This window comes from Adiantum capillus-veneris, chromosome 24 (assembly GCF_014529385.1).
Source record: "Adiantum capillus-veneris isolate H3 chromosome 24, ASM1452938v2, whole genome shotgun sequence".
Lineage (NCBI taxonomy): Eukaryota > Viridiplantae > Streptophyta > Polypodiopsida > Polypodiales > Pteridaceae > Adiantum > Adiantum capillus-veneris.
The window spans coordinates 80,000,329-80,017,042 of record NC_140954.1 but is presented as its reverse complement, the minus strand read 5'-3'; positions in this window follow the sequence as shown (position 1 = coordinate 80,017,042).

The window sequence follows — 16,714 nt, the reverse complement described above, 5'->3', positions numbered from 1 at the left end:
GACATGAAAGGATAGATTGTACAACTTGCAGATCCTAGTTGCTCTTGGATCCACTAGGTGTTCAAAGGTGGGATTGGTCTCCTTTTGCGAATACACCTTCACTTCGTCTCTTCTGTCATGGACAGAGCTATCATCATTGTGCATCCCCAAGGCATCAACAATGATTTAAGGTGTAATGACAAATTCTATGCTTTCCCCTTTTAGTGTGAGGAGAGTTGTCGTGCCGTCTTTCTTGATGGTTGTTGTTAGTTCATAGACTCTTTGGAGGTCGACACCAGCCGGCGTTGATGTGAGAAGCTGTGCACGTCCACCCTTTATATGTGGTTGAGGATGCCCCCTTTGTTGGCATACTCATTTAGCTCTCTTGGAATCATTGGCATGTCCGTTGTATCCCCCTGTTGGTCTCTAAATGTGCCTTGATACAACAGAAGGTAAGCCCTGTTGGTCTCTAAATGTGACCTTATACAGCCTTTTTGTGTCTAATGTGTCTTCCTCCATCCAAGATGTAGTCGACTTTAGTGTTTCATTTGGGATGGTAAATGGATCTGCTGCTGCAATTATATCTTTTAAGGAAAGTCTTTTCTTCTTTGCTAGATACTTACTGGCTTCCATTGATCTTGTGTGCAGTTCAATTCCAAAAGCTAGCATCTTTCACAAAATTTGGCCATTAATGACCTTCTAGCTATCCAAATGACTTCAAAATTGAAACATAAGCTAATTAGGACGTAAGTGTTCTATGCATGTTGATGAAAGTGCATTTTGATGCTTGAATCACGATGTGAGACATCATACGTGTATGATATCCAAGTGTTCGGAATGAGGTGATTTCGCATATGTGCATAACTCATATCATGTACATCATGGATATATGCCTGGATTTCAATTTGGATGTTATTTGGGCAAATTGTGACCATTATAACTCCTTTCAGGCTTTGAAATTGGATTCTGGCTAAGTTTGGAGCAAATGAAGTTCAAATGGGGTGAAACTTTGTAGATGCTCTCATAATCATGTGATGAAGGCTGATAATAGGTCAAGTTAGCTTCCAGGTTCATTTTCAGGGAGACATCATATGTGTATGATGTCTACTTTGTCCAAAAGGCTCAAACTTGTACCACAGCTGGATTTTAGCATGGCATAGACTCATGTGGTATCAGACTTTGATTTGGATTTTTTCTCAATAGTAGCCCTAGGTGATGGGTAACCCTATGATCATCTCAGATTTTGATTTGGAGATGCATTCATGTGGTTGGGGCCATAGATTGTGTCCTAGGCCAAGATTTTCCTTATCTGGGCTCCAAGTGGTCACAACGTTGCTCAAAATGAATGCATGGCCTTTATAATATGTGGTGAATATGCTCATGATGAAAAAAATGTTGAGTTTGGTATCTGTATGAGTGAATAAACATCATACGCGTATGATGTCTGTTGATGAAAAACTGTTTAAAACTCATTGGATAAGATGTGTATAGAATGTGCATGGTGCCCATAGCCTTAGATTTGAAATTGAGCTTGAAAATGGATGTCAAAGGCCATGAAAGGGGTTTTTGCATCCAGATTTCCGCCTTTTGGGTAAATAGAGGTCAAATGATCCAAAGGTGATGAAATTGATGGGAACCTCATAATGATGTGGTAAAAGTGTTGGAGTTTCCAAAATCACAACATGTCAATTCAACGGGTTTAGACATCATACGCATATAATGTATAGGCTAACATTTTTTGCTCAAACTTGTTGCAGAGGTAGCTCATGACGTGTGCATGGCTCTGATGTGTGAAAATATGAATTTGGAGTAGTGCTCATGTACCCAAGGCGATATAAGTGTTTATGACACTTTGATTTGGCAAATGATGAGAATGGTGATCAAAACATGCCCAAAGGTGCCCAAACTTAATGTAGAGGCTATATGTGCCATGATATACAAATTTGGACACTCAAAATGCTGACAAACCCCCTCTATGATAGGTCTAGACATCATACACGTATGATGTCTAATCTTGCAAATGGATATTTGAGCATATGGGGATAGGCTATATATGCTATGTGCATGCTCTAGGTCTAGTTTCTCTGAGTTTGGAGCACTCTTTCTATGGATAATTCCATATTTTTCCTAAAGACTCTAACTTGACGGTTTTTGGCAGAACGATCGCTTGTTGATGTGGTCCAAATTGCATGAGACTTGATGGGTGAGCTGTATAATGCATGATGAAGGGGCTGGTGTGGAAACAATGACCTTTTCATGTGTGGAAGTCCTAGGCAGACATCATACGCGTATGATGTCCAGAATGCAAAATTTGACTTTTGATGTATGGGGAGGATGTATGCATTGCAGTGCCCTAAGCCCTAATTGCCAGTTTTAAGAAGTAAACTTTTTAGCATATAAACTGCTTGTTTGGCATTTCAATCTCTTAAATGGATTTCCACATTTAGGGATGACTTTCCGAGATGAATCTTCTTGAGCTCGATCACTCAAGCTTGTTGATGCAGTAGGCCACCTTCCCATGGCTTTGGTGTAGTGTTTTTCTTGACGGATACCCTTTTTAGCAATATGTCACTCAAATTGCGTCTTTTTGAGAGGGGATGGTCAATAATGATTTCTCTTGAGGTTTGACCGTATATTTTGGTTGTCGATAATCTGTCGCGGTGATGCCTGTGAAGTTTGGTGGCAAATGGACACACGTTTGCCCGTGAGAGACAAATGATGCTTTGCATGTCCAAAGCCTAGATTTTTGTTTTGACCCGCTCCTGGTAGTGTGACCTTGGAGGAAATTACATGGGCTTGTAGGTGACCTTGAGGAGCACCTACTCCTAAAATTTGGTGGCATTTTGGAAACTTTTTCCCAATTGGCTTCAGCAAGCTCCAAGAAGTTAGGGTTTTTTTGACTGGCCTAAACTAGCATAGGAGGTCATAGACGTGTTCATCTAGCCTAGGGTTAACCCCCTATCGAGGCTTGTAGTTATCGAGCTAGTAGTTGTTGCGTTACGGTTCTGTTTTGGTGTCTTTCCAGTGATGCCACACTGCCGTTTCCTTATGTTTTTCGCGATGAAGTAAGCATACAACAAGGAGAACACATGGTGAAGATCCTACCTCTCATGTCTCACGTTGGTCGGTGTCCTATGTGCGTCGTTCAAAGCCGTCAAAGTCCACGTGCTCTACATCTCTCTAGCTCTCTCTCTAAATGTGAATAGTAGAACTGAGGTAATAAGTGGACTCAAAATATCTTATATTGGGGGGTCCTCGGGCCACTTGCCATGAAATTTGACATGTGCTCCTATCCTGTTGCGAGATGCACTTCAGGCCCAAAAATTTCTTCATTTGGACTTTGTTTGCTCCGTTTTTGGAAGTCGTTTTGTCCAAAAAATGGTTAGATCGGGCTTTCCACAACACGTTCATAATTACATCCCGACTTCACCATAAGTTTTTCTTGACTTGCTGGTCACCTTGTATTTTTTTTCATTTTGACTCCATCCCACCTGCTTTTTTTATTTTTCTTTGTTTTGTTTTTTTAGAAAATCAACAAAAGTAAAAGGAAAATAGCTAAAGTAACCCGAAAAACACCAATAAATCAAAATAAATTTAAAAAACACAATAAACCACTATGTATAGTCGTTCATAATATTTTTGGCCGGATTGCTTTGTTTTTTCATTTTTATGCATAAAAACTGCTATATTTACATATATACACATACACCTAGAGGCTCATTTCTGGCGTTTGTCCTCATGTCTTCGTAGAATCACATTAGATAAGTGCATATATACTTGGGTTCACCAATTTTTTTTTGCAATCAAATGTAATCAAATCCTAAGAACATAGAAAACAGTGTCCTTTTAGTACTTCTTTGAGTGTGGTCTTTTTGAGCTTTCCATAATTGCTTGGCTACCCAAATTTTCTTCACATGCTATCTTTGGTGATAGGCTTGTGGTTTGTGATGGATCTGAGGGGGTTGTACTGAAGGAATTTCTTTGTTGTGTCGCTTTGGAATCCAGATTTGTGTTGGATGACCTTGTCCAACAATCAACTTCTTTCATACCCATACTTGATGATAATTTTGGGTTGGTTTCCGGGGTTTTCCATTTGCCTTTGTTTTGGTAGCTATAACGTGGTCCGTGGAAATTGTGCAACCTTTGCCTTCTTAACCCAAAATTGTTTAGGTACTGTTTGTGACTGCAGTGGTGGCCGTTGCCTGGTGGGTTTGTCGAATAGACCCCTAAGACTATTCCTGGTGCTTGGCTCTACAAGTAGTAACCTCCTTTGTTTTGTTCTTTGTAATCCATTGTTGATTTTGTGTAGGGAAGGGCTTTTTGATCTTAAATTCTAAGTCCGTTACCACCGGTTTGCGGTTTGGTTTTGTTGCAAATGGAACCACTTGATTTTCTTGTACATGTTGAATGTTGACTGTATCAGATCTCCAATCAATCTGTACATTGTACTTTCACTGCCATGGTTGACCAAGCAATAAAGGATGTTTCACTAGCTTATCTTCTACCACATAAAACTTATGCAAATAGAGGCATTGATTAATCTACACATGTATCACCGTCCAGCCCAATGCCTTGATTGAGTTCTTTGAATAACTTTGAATGTCCTATTGTGTTGGTTGAAGTTGTCCCTCAAGTGTCAGTTGCTTGTATAGGCTATAGGAAATAAGATTTCCTTGAGCTCCAAAATCTAGGATTGCTATGGTCTCCACTTGAGTACCTCCAAGCTTGACTTTTATGGTTGAATCCACCGTATGCTCCTCTTCAAAATCTATCGTTTTGATCACATTGATATGTAGTGATGGTCCTTGCTGTTGCTATTGTCATAGAAGCTTCCATTTTGCCATGTGCTCCCTAACTTCTTCTTGAGCTTATTTGACTACCCGCTGCTTTTCTTGAGATCTCGTTTCTTTTTTGCATGGATTCGTTAAGGCATGATCTTGGTTAGTGGTAGATGATACCTTTCAAGCTGACAACTACTAATTCAATTCGGCATTTCTTCACCATCTAACGTAGCAAGCTTGACGGCCCCACTTGGTGATGTATGGTGATCACCAAGTGTCCCATCCCTTGCCTTTTAAGTTTCTTAGCATGTTGTTTCAATGTGTAAACCAAGACATAGTCTCCTATTTTAAACTCTTTCAAGTGTACATGCTTATCAAAAAATTCCTTTTGTCTTCTTTTTTGAGCATAGATAGAGGCTACGGTCTTCAAGCAAAGCTCATCTAGTTTTTCAAGGTCATTGACTCTGGAAGAAAATTCATGGCCTATCCATCCAAGTTGTTTAGCTACCCTTAGTGTTGGGATCTGGAACTCCAGCGGCAAGATCACATTAAGGCCAAACAGCATGTTGTATGGTGTTGTTCCAATAGATGTTTTGTAGGCTATCCTATAAGCCCACAGTGTGGCATGTAATTGTTGGTAACAATCTGCTCTTGAATCAGATACTATTTTGGTCAAGATAGTGCATAGAGTCTAATTTGTAGCTTCAGATTGTCCATTAGTCTATGGATGGTATGGAGAAGGCTTCCTATGAACTACCATGAATTTGTACAAAAGATTTCAATAACTTCATAAGAAAATGTATGCCACGATCACCGTCAATTTCTATGGGTAGGCCATATCTAACAAATATATTTTTTGTATAGAAATTTTGCAGTGGTCCTTGCGTCCGATTTCTGTGTGGCCTTAGCTTCAGTTCACTTTGTGCGATTGTTTGTATCCACAATGATATATTGGGCATGAGTTCTATAAGTGGGGGGTGGAATTGGTTCCACAAAATCTATACCCCACTTAGCAAAAGCTCTCGCTCCCATCATTGGCCTTAGAGGCATCTCATCTCTACTCAGTATCGGTACTTTGGTACGTTGACACACATCACATCTCTTAACATATTCGTTGGCGTCCATGTGTAATGTAGACCACCATATTCCAGCGGTGGTGAGACAATTTTCACCATCTTATCCCTTGAAAAATGGCCTCCACTGAGTCTGTCATGTGCCTGCTCTAGGATTGGCAAATACATGCTTTCGAGTTGATTGTCCTTTCCTCTCTTATACAGTTGATGTTTAGTTAGTGAAAAATCTTGAACCTCTATTTCTATTGCCATTTGCCGTGCCCTAGAGGTATTTTCAAGATACGTCCTCATTGTTAGATAATCACTTATGTAGTGGCTCCATTTTGGAGCAATTGTCACTTGAAACAGTGTAGCGTGTTCTACCGGTGGTTTAGACTTGCAGGTTGCACAATTAGTAATGTACTCCTGAACATCAATGCGCATATTTGGCCAATAAACTTCTAACAGTTGCAAGCACTGGTATGTTTTCTTTTGCAAGCAATGAAATGCTGAGTCTTGAACATGTGCCAAAATATAACAGTCGTACTCCTCCGGACTTATGCATAACTGCAAAATGTTGTCTGAGTTTAAATGATACAAACAGCCCAAGTAATTGGAAATATTGTGATTGTCAAACCATTCGTCTTTTACTTTCCTGCCGCATTTTATAGATCTCACCTCCATAGGATAGTAAATTGACTATCTCCTGAGACCACTTTGGCATCATTTCAATGTTGAAAAGATATGCATTAGGGATGTCATCATCGATCCCTTTGGGAGATTCTCTATTTGGCAGTCTGGAAAGGTGATCTACTCATAGATGCATCTTCCCTTTGTTAACCAAACTCTAGCAATATGATAAACCATTGTACAATTCTTCAGTATTCCACGATTTGTTTACAAGGTATAAGAGGGCTTGATGAACGATGAAAAACACAAATTTGTCTGCAAGGAGATAATGCCAAAATTTCTTAACCGCATACAAGGGTTGGGCAATGACTACATACATGTGTATAAACCTCTTGTAGTACAATTTCCCATATAAGCATTGTACCTGCTTTGTGTCGTTTGGTCTAGGTATCTCTACAATTACTTTTATCTTGTCCAAATCGGTAGATATGCCGTTCTCTGAGACAATATGTCCCACGATTTTGCCTTGTCTAACCATAAATATGCACTTTTTTTTGGGTTACGACAAATTCTATAAGTCATGCACGTCTTGAAAATTTTTCTAAGATGCCATGTGTGTTCATCTCTCAAGAGAGAGTGCACACATAAGTCATCCATGCACATCTCCAAAAATATCCTCAAATATTCCTTAAAGGCATGTTCCATCAATCTCTCGTAGTTGGGGCATTGGTCAGGCCAAAAGGTATCACCCTATATGTGTATATACCCCATTTCGTGGAAAACACTGTCTTGTATTGATCTTTAGGAGCAATGGCGGGTTGGTTATATCCTGAGAATCCATCTAAAAAGGAGTATGATTGCTTACCTACCACTCGTTCTAGGATATGGTCAGTAATAGGTAAGGGATAATTATCCTTCAACACCTATTGTGCTAGATATGGTCAAATTAAGCATTCACTTTTCTCAAATCCATCTCTTGGTCTCTACTAGCCTTAAATTTCTTCAAATTCAATGGGGCTTGGCCTATTTACTCCTTAGATTCTCTTAAACACAATATTTCACAAAAATGTGTCTTTTAACCCAAAATATGGCCTCTCAGACATCATACGTCTATGATGTCTAAGTGGTCAGAATGAATTTCTGTTTCTTTCCTAGGTGCCCCTTGATGTGTACAACATGCACAAGTGCTCAAAACAAAATTTGGATATCAAGATTGTACCTTATCACCACTTCTTACCAAGAAACTTCCTGAAAAGAGTAAAACTTTCTCAATACTCAATTCATATGCCCAAATGAGATGAAACTTGGTGTATGTGCTCTCTATAATATGCAGACTATGGGTGTCAAGTCAAAAGTGCAGTTTGATTGCCAGATCTACCCTTGAGACATCATACGTTGTCACGAGTTTTTTGGAGCAAGGGATTGCGCATATGTACATATACATGCATTGTGCATCAAATAAATAATTGCCCATTTTTCAGAGCCAGGTGGTTACGTGGGGCCCACATGTGTACAGGTAGGACAGGATGTACGTAGTGCATCGATTTTCACTATTACTAGTACCAGTGTGTTTTTCTACAATAATGAGGAGTTGGTAGCGCATAAAACTTCTCGAGGAAGCTATCCGCGGGCCGATGACATGAGGTAAGCAAGTGCGTCAGATGGCATCTAGTGGCGTCAGGAGGCCGAACGGGGTCAATACTTGCACGTGGATGAGTACGGACACAACGTGGATGTTTCCTTGTGATAATTATGCAGAAAGGTCATCATGAGGACCACTTTTTGGGGCCACTTCACGTGGTGGCGAGATGCATTATTGAAAAAAAGCTGAGTGCCAGGTGTGCGAATGATGCAAAAAGGTGACAACTATGCACTGCGAGGTCAGTTTTTGGCCTGTTCGGGGTCCGTTTGAGGTCATCTAAAAGGCCAAGGGTGCCCAACTAATAAATCTAAGTGTGGGAACTGAAAAAACAGAGAGAAGACCAGAAAAAACATGGAGAAGAGAGGAGGAACAGCCGCAGGTGTGTTTTTGCTCATTGTGGAGCCTGTTTTGGCCGTAAACTGCTCATCCGAGGTCGGATTTGAGCACTTTGACATTGTAGACTGGGGTTTTGGGCCGTTCTGGACGCGATGGCACTGTCCATTTTGCCAAATTACTCACCCTTTTTTTTGTTGTTTTTGCTGTGTAAGTTTCTCCTATGAATGAAGCTTCTTCTCCAATTTGTGATTGTATTTGGCATATTTTACCCATATTGTGTGAGCTGTTTGCCCCATTGGTGTTGGCCCAAGCTCATTTGTATCTAAACATCAGAAATTCTCCTCTTTTGAGCTGATTTTTTTTGGGTGTGTGTGTGTGTGTTTGTGTGGAGTGGGCAAGTGGATAGTCTCTCTCCTCTCACTCCAGAGGTGTGTTCCCTGTCTCGGCCAGGTGTGTTGTGTAAGCCGAGTGGTGCCCCATAGTGTGTGTGTGTATCTTCCCAAGAGTGTGTGTCGGGTCTTTATAGAGGCGTTCTGTGTGTTTTCATCCCGCTCACATTCTTTTGGCGTCCCCAGGGAGGATCTTCTTCGAGTACCTTCTGCTTCGAGCTTCAAGCTTCGAGATTCGGGATTACAGGTTACAAGTTATAGGTTACAGGTTACAGGCTACAGGTTACAGGGTACAGGTGATTCACACAGGTACAGGTAGCTGGAGTACAGTGATATACTAGCAGTGATGTCACTTGTAGTTGTTGTGGGTATGCATCACTTGGCGCCTGTTTGAGCGCATTTTCTGTTGGATTGTACGTTACTTGTGGAAACTGCCATTGTACGCATTTGTGGAGCCATACTTGGTTGTATTTGGCAGTCCCAACCATTTCTGAGACTTGGTCTGGAAGATAGTCATTTCTGAGACTTCACTATACACGATTTGCATTAGCCTTCGTGTGAGGGTCGATAGCGTGAGGTTTTTATTGAGTTGGGAGATTCTCAAATGTAGAGATCCTTTTGGTGATACAAGTAGCTGGAGCACCCTTTTCGTGACCTCGCCATAGGCTATGTATTAGTGATTCCTGTTTGATGCTGGAGTTCTATTGTTGACAGTTTATGCATACATATACAGTCTATATTTTGGGTTCCTACTGCTCTACTTCTGGGGAAACTCTGCCAAAATTTTTCTGAGTTATGATGGCTGGTTTTTTGGTCTTTTGAGCCATTTATGATGTTATGCTGTTGAAATTTTGGCAAAATCAGAGGATAAGTCAGGTGTGCCTTCGTGGGAGCTTCATGGTTGGCTTTAATGGATGAACAAAATGGCCCTCAATTCACTCCATTTCATTTAACTCAAAGAATCCAGATAAATGTTCATGTGTCCAGGAAGATTTTTTTCCAGTAGCGCATAGTCTTTATGTTCGGGCCAAGAAGATTACGAGAAATCTTGGAATGTCCTTTGCCTGTTGTAATTCCGATGATCAACTATGAAAACTCATTTGATGTGCATGTGTTTCTCCTTATCTAAAGTTGAGCTCCATTGAAGTTTCTGGGGATTGGGTAGTCAAAAGTTTTGGGTTCTTGCACATGTGTTCAAAGGGGTTCTCAAAGTATTGAAACTTGGGTAGCCATGACTTTCTCTTATCTGGAGTTTCATGGAAGAAGTGATGAAGATGTGGAAGAATTTTTGGAAAAGATGGAGGTTGCCTGCATTAGCAACCAGATTCATGACCCTGCGCAGATGTTACGCCTTCTCCAAATTTGTTTGAAGAGTGATGCACGAGTTTGGTCTAAAGCATTTGAAGAGGAGTTGCGTGTGGCTGATCCACCTATAAGGTTGAGTTGGGACAATCTACGACATGGGTTGGAAGTGGAGTTTGTGAAGATAGAAGATCCTGACAAAGTGTGGCAAGAAGTACAGGCTTTGGTGCAAAAGGAAGGTGAGCCAGTAGATGCGTACATACGTAAGTTTTCATTGGCATGGGAGCGAATGTCCAAGGCCTTAGCACCACAGGTACCCCCGCCTGACATGATGAAGAAGGACAGGTTCTTGGCTGGTCTTTGGGAGAATATACGTTGGAGAGTGGAGCTAAAGAAGCCTAGGACATATGAAGATGCACTAGAGGTAGCAAGGAACAAAGAGTGGAAGTTGAAGAAAATGAGCCAGTTAGGGGTGGAGTCTTTGTCCATGAGGTCTGAATTTCAGCCTATAGAGTCTTTACAAGGTCGCAAGTTAGGGGTTCATCATGAACCAGTGGTTCCTCTTACTACTCAGGTTATGCCAGCAGTGGTCACTACATCGGTGCAAGATGATGGGCTAAGGCAAGACATGAGGCAAGTGGTAGATTTGATGAAGAATCTCAGCCTAAACATGCTAGGTCAAGTGGGAAATAATTGAGGTCGAGGGAGGTTTGAAAATCAGCCAAGAGGTGAAGAAAGGCCTAGGAATGGTGTTGGACAAAGCAATGGTAGGTACTGGAGGCAGACACCCACATGTTATAATTGTGGAGAGTTGGGTCACATCAGCCCGCAATGTGATAAGCCACCAAGGATGGGGGGAGACATGTATCCATTGCCAAGACAGGTGCTAGCTAGGTCAAATGATTATGGCATCGAAATTAAGGGAGACGAAGGAACCAGTGGACTGACCCAGGAGGAAAAGGGAAAGACAAAAGTGCTAAGTGTAGTCACCTTGAAGAAGGCATCAAAGCTAGAGGATACATTAGTGATGCCTATTGGGAAGAGGACCACAGAGAATAAGGAAGGAAGAAGTGCCCCAGGTCCTAGTAAGAAGAAAGGAAAGAGCCATGAAGGCGAGGATGTCAAGGCCAAGAGGAAAAGGAGAGCTCGTCGAAAGTTTCATGTTTCAGATTTTCCACTAGGGGATGGGCAATTAAGCTATGACTTGAAGGAGGATCTGACGAGCAGGAAGGAAGATGTTACTTTTGGGCAGCTTATAGAGATGGTGCCTAAGCTAAAGCGACAGTGGAAGAGGATGGTTAACCCAATGGAGAAAGAGCCAGAGAGAGGTTCAATAAAGGTGTTGGCAATGGATGAGCTACCAGACATTTGTCCAATAGTAGATGTGTGGCATAAAAGGAAAAATTTGGGACAAGGTTATGTGGATGGCGGAGCCCAAATATGTGTCATAACACACTCATGCGTTGAGAAGATGGGTCTCACAGTGGCTGGGGTGTCAGGTTTTCGGATCAGATTGGCAAACCATCAAAAAGTAAAATGCTTGGGTGTTGTAAGGAGCTTAGAAGTGGAGGCATATGATGCAAAGGCAGTGGTTGATTTTCATGTGATGCCAACAGGGTTGGGAGCATATCCTATTATACTGGGCAGACCATGGTTACGTGCAGTGGGAGCTGTTCAAGATTGGCGACATGGTACGATTAGCCTCTATGGAAAGACAGGTACCGAGAAGCTTTATAATATAGACACAAGGAAACGATTAGAGGAGCTTTATGAAGATGAGGATGAGTCTAGTGATGAAGACTCTTCCACGTTGACAGATGAGGACAGTGATAGTACTACCAGCAGTGATGAGGATGCTGATGTTGCATTTCTTTTGATGGACAAAGAAATCCATGAGTTTGGTTTAGTTGCATTTGCGAATGAGGTTGAAGATGAAAGTGAAGGGCCTTATGAAGTGATTGAAGGGCTGATGCAAACCAAGGTTGAGTTGTCAAAGAAGCAGGAATTGATGACACAAATGATCAGTGGAGACCTCTCAGCTATGGAGAAGGATATATATTTGCATATGCTGGATAGTTTTCCTGATTTGTTCATTACTTCATATGAAGAGATCAGAGGGTTCAAGGGTGAAGAGATGCATATAGAGCTGAAAGAAGGTGCTAAGCCAGTGTGGCAAAGGCTAAGAAGGATGGGTCAAGAGCAAATGGAAGCCTTGCGGGTAGAGGTGGACAAGTTATTGAAGGCAGGGTTCATAGTTCCAGTGGAGACCACAGAATGGGTGAGTCCAGTTGTAGTCAGTCCAAAGAAGGATGGGAAGTGGAGAATTTGTGTGGATTTTAAACCCTTAAACGCAGCCACTAAGAAGAACCCATATCCTCTTCCATTCATCGATCAGATCTTGGATTCAGTGGCAGGTTATGAGAGGTACAGTGTGTGTGATGGTTTTTCAGGCTATTTTCAATTGAAGATTGCTCTTAAAGACCGCACAAAGACAACTTTTATTACGCCATGGGGCTGCTATTGCTACACAGTATTACCATTTGGGTTGTCAAATGGACCTTCCTTCTATCAAGAGAGAGCAAATTGGGTGTTGGAACCATTCATTGGTAGTTGTGTTAAAGCTTTTATGGATGACTTCTGTGTCTATAGCAGTAGGGCTGAACACCATGAGAAGCTGCAGATGGTATTGGCTCGCTATGATGAATGTGGAGGACAACTAAATCCAAAGAAATGTCATCTAGCACAGCCAAGGGTGAAGTTATTGGGCCATATGGTGTCAGAAAATGGCATTGAGGCTGATCCAGATAAGGTTAAGTCTATTATTCTTCTTCCATCACCTACGAGTACGAAGCAATTGGCAACCTTTATACACAAAGTGAAGTACATGGCAAGGTTTATTCCATTGTCTTCTCAGATTCTTTATCCATTACAACAAGTGGCAAAGCATGATCCATTGCAATGGGATGACAAGTGTGAAGAAGTGTTTCAAGAGGTGAAAGAGGTGTTAGGGGGTTTGTCAGCCATGCAGGCTCCTTATTGGGAGAAAGTTTTTTATGTAAATCCCTCAGTAGGGGATGATGCCATTGGAGCCATGCTATTGCAAAAGGGAAGGGCAGCCATTATATGAGGCCAGTGTATTGTGCAAGCCGAGTGAAGTTGGTAGCGGAGAGAAAGTTCTCGGAAGTAGAGCTAGTGATGGCCAGTGTAATATTTGCTTGTCGACGATTTCGTCATTACTTGCTACCACGGCCTTTTGTTTTCTTGACGAGTTATGCCTTTTTGCCACAGTTAATTAATGGTACTAACATGTCAAATGTGGTGAAGAAATGGGTAATTGAGCTGCAAGAGTTTGAGTTCTCTTTTCTAGTGGAAGATAGTACAAGGGCTACCCTAGCTGATTTGTTGACCTACAAGGAGAATCCCCTTATTGTTAAGGAAGAGGTGGTGAGAAAGATAGTTGAAGAAGTGCCACAGATCAGCAATGCACATGTGTTGTTCTTCGATGGTTCATACAGAAAGAGCCATGATGCAGCTTCAGGGGGTATAGCACTTTATGATCCAGAGGGGAAGCTAGTATGCAAGAGAGGGTTCAAATTGGATGCTCATAGTAACAATGAGGCTGAATATGCTACTCTGGAAGCCGGATTACACATTTGTTTGAAGCATGGGGTTCGAAGGTTGAGCATAAAAGGTGATGCCTTGTTAGTGGTGAAGCAAGTGCTGGGTGTGTGGAAGAGCAAGAACACCTCATTGAAGGAAATGTGCTTCAGAATTAAAGGCCTGTTAAAAAAGTTTGAAGCATGTAGCATCAGACACATTGAATGTGCTCTAAATGGAGAGGCACATGAAGTAGCTCAAGGCATGATTGGGGAGCTATTTGTGTTGAGGACCACTTTACCTCTTTATCATGGCCGGGAAAGTTTGGCTCAAGAAGTGGAGTTTTTGCTAACAGGAATCATTCCAAAGGAGATTCAGAAGTCTAAGAAGTATAGCTTTGTGCGTAGAGAATACAGGTACAAATTGATTGGTGATGTCTTATACATGAAAGGGGCTGATCTCGTGTTGAGACGTGTACCTTGGCGGGAGGAGCTTTACAGAGTGTTGGAAGAGAATCATGAAGGCGCATGTGGTGGCCATTTTGCTCTAAAGATCACCTTGCATAAGATTTTGCAAGAGGGGTATGTATGGCCTAGTTTGCACAAGGATGTTCACCATTGGTGTAGGTCTTGCAATAGGTGTCAAGCATTTGGGAAGAGAGTGTTGAAGCCAGAGGTACGAAAAACCATTATGGCGTTTGATGTGTTTGAAAAGTGGGGGATTGATGTAATAGGCCCGTTACCTATCACAAGCAGGGGCAAAAGCTATATCTTGACGGCAGTGGACTATCTCTCTAGATGGGCAGAGGCTATAGCAGTAAAACAGATCACTGCAAAGGATGTGGCAAAATTTGTGTATGATGAAATATGTTGCAAGTTTGGGGTGCCATTAGAGCTACTTTCAGATAAGGGGCCAGGATTTAGAGCTAAACTGCTAGACTTCTTATGCACAAAGATGAAGATTAGGCACCAGCATACCACTCCTTATTACCCACAGTGTAATGGCTTAAATGAAAGATTCAATGGTGAGTTGGTACAAATTCTTTCTAAAGTGACAGAGCACCAAGGAAAGAATTGGGATTTGGAATTGCCTAGTGCATTATGGGCTTACCGTACTTCGGTGAAGACAGGTACAGGGTTTACTCCATTTCATTTGGTGTATGGAAAGGAAGCACTATTGCCTGTGGAGGTAGAGTTGCCCGCGGTCAAAATGTTAGAGAAGTTGCTTGGGCCGCCTAGTGATGCATTCAAAGAGAGCCTCTTGCAGTTACAAGAGGTCCAGTTGGATAGGCTGAGCGCATTGGAGCATTATGGGCAGATGCAGGATAAGGCTTTGGCAAAGATAAATGAACAGGTCAAAAGTAAGGGTATCAAGAAACATGACTTGGTTTTGCGCTACAACAATAAGCTGGAAAACACCTTCCAAAAGAAGTTTCAAATTAAGTGGGAAGGCCCTTTCAAGGTAGTGGAGTGTTTTCCAAATGGCACATATCAGCTGGCTAACCTGGATGGTGTTCTACATAAGTCAAGGGTAAATGGATTGCGTCTTAAATTGTATCATGCTAGATTGATGATGGTGGAGCAAGATGAGCTGTCTGTGGATCAAGCAGTGTTGGTGAGGGATGAGGAGACCTGTGATGCGGCGAGTCTCATATCTCTCTTTGCTGCTGCTGATCATGAATGATCTAGCAGGCTAGGGGATGGGCAAATTATGTCAGGAGTTTTTTGGAGCAAGGGATTGCGCATATGTACATATACATGCATGGTGCATCAAATAAATAATTGCCCATTTTTCAGAGCCAGGTGGTTACGTGGGGCCCACATGTGTACAAGTAGGACAGGATGTACGTAGTGCATCGATTTTCATTATTACCAGTACCAGTGTGTTTTTTCTACAATAATGAGGAGTTGGTAGCGCATAAAACTTCTCGAGGAAGCTATCCACGGGCCGATGACATGAGGTAAGCAAGTGCGTCAGATGGCATCTAGTAGCGTCAGGAGGCCGAACGGGGTCAATACTTGCACGTGGATGAGTACGGACACAACATGGGTGTTTCCTTGTGATAATTATGTAGAAAGGTCATCATGAGGACCACTTTTTGGGGCCACTTCACATGGTGGCGAGATGCATTATTGGAAAAAAGCTGAGTGCCAGGTGTGCGAATGATGCAAAAAGGTGACAACTATGCACTGCGAGGTCAGTTTTTGGCCTGTTCGGGGTCCGTTTGAGGTCATCTAAAAGGGCAAGGGTGCCCAACTAATAAATCTAAGTGTGGGAACTGAAAAAACAGAGAGAAGACCAGAAAAAACGTGGAGAAGAGAGGAGGAACAGCCGCATGTGTGTTTTTGCTCATTTTGGAGCCTGTTTTGGCCGTAAACTGCTCATCCGAGGTCGGATTTGAGCACTTTGACATTGTAGACTGGGGTTTTGGGCCGTTCCGGACGCGATGGCGCTGTCCATTTTTCCAAATTCCTCACCCTTTTTTTGTTGTTTTTGCTGTGTAAGTTTCTCCTATGAATGAAGCTTCTTCTCCAATTTGTGATTGTATTTGGCATATTTTACCCATATTGTGTGAGCTGTTTGCCCCATTGGTGTTGGCCAAAGCTCATTTGTATCTAAACATCAGAAATTCTCCTCTTTTGAGCTGATTTTTTTTGGGTGTGTGTGTGTGTGTGTTTGTGTGGAGTGGGCAAGTGGATAGTCTCTCTCCTCTCACTCCAGAGGTGTGTTCCCTGTCTCGGCCAGGTGTGTTGTGTAAGCCGAGTGGTGCCCCATAGTGTGTGTGTGTATCTTCCCAAGAGTGTGTGTCGGGTCATTATAGAGGCGTTCTGTGTGTTTCCATCCCGCTCACAACGTGTATGATGTCTACTTGTAAGTTTTTGTCTAGAACTCATGCACAAGTATCCTGAGGTCTTCAACACTGCTTCCAAAGCCCTTTTACCAACTCTACATGCAAAAATATGCATTGGATCACAGGTTTCCTATTTTCTCCGTTTTCACACTGGA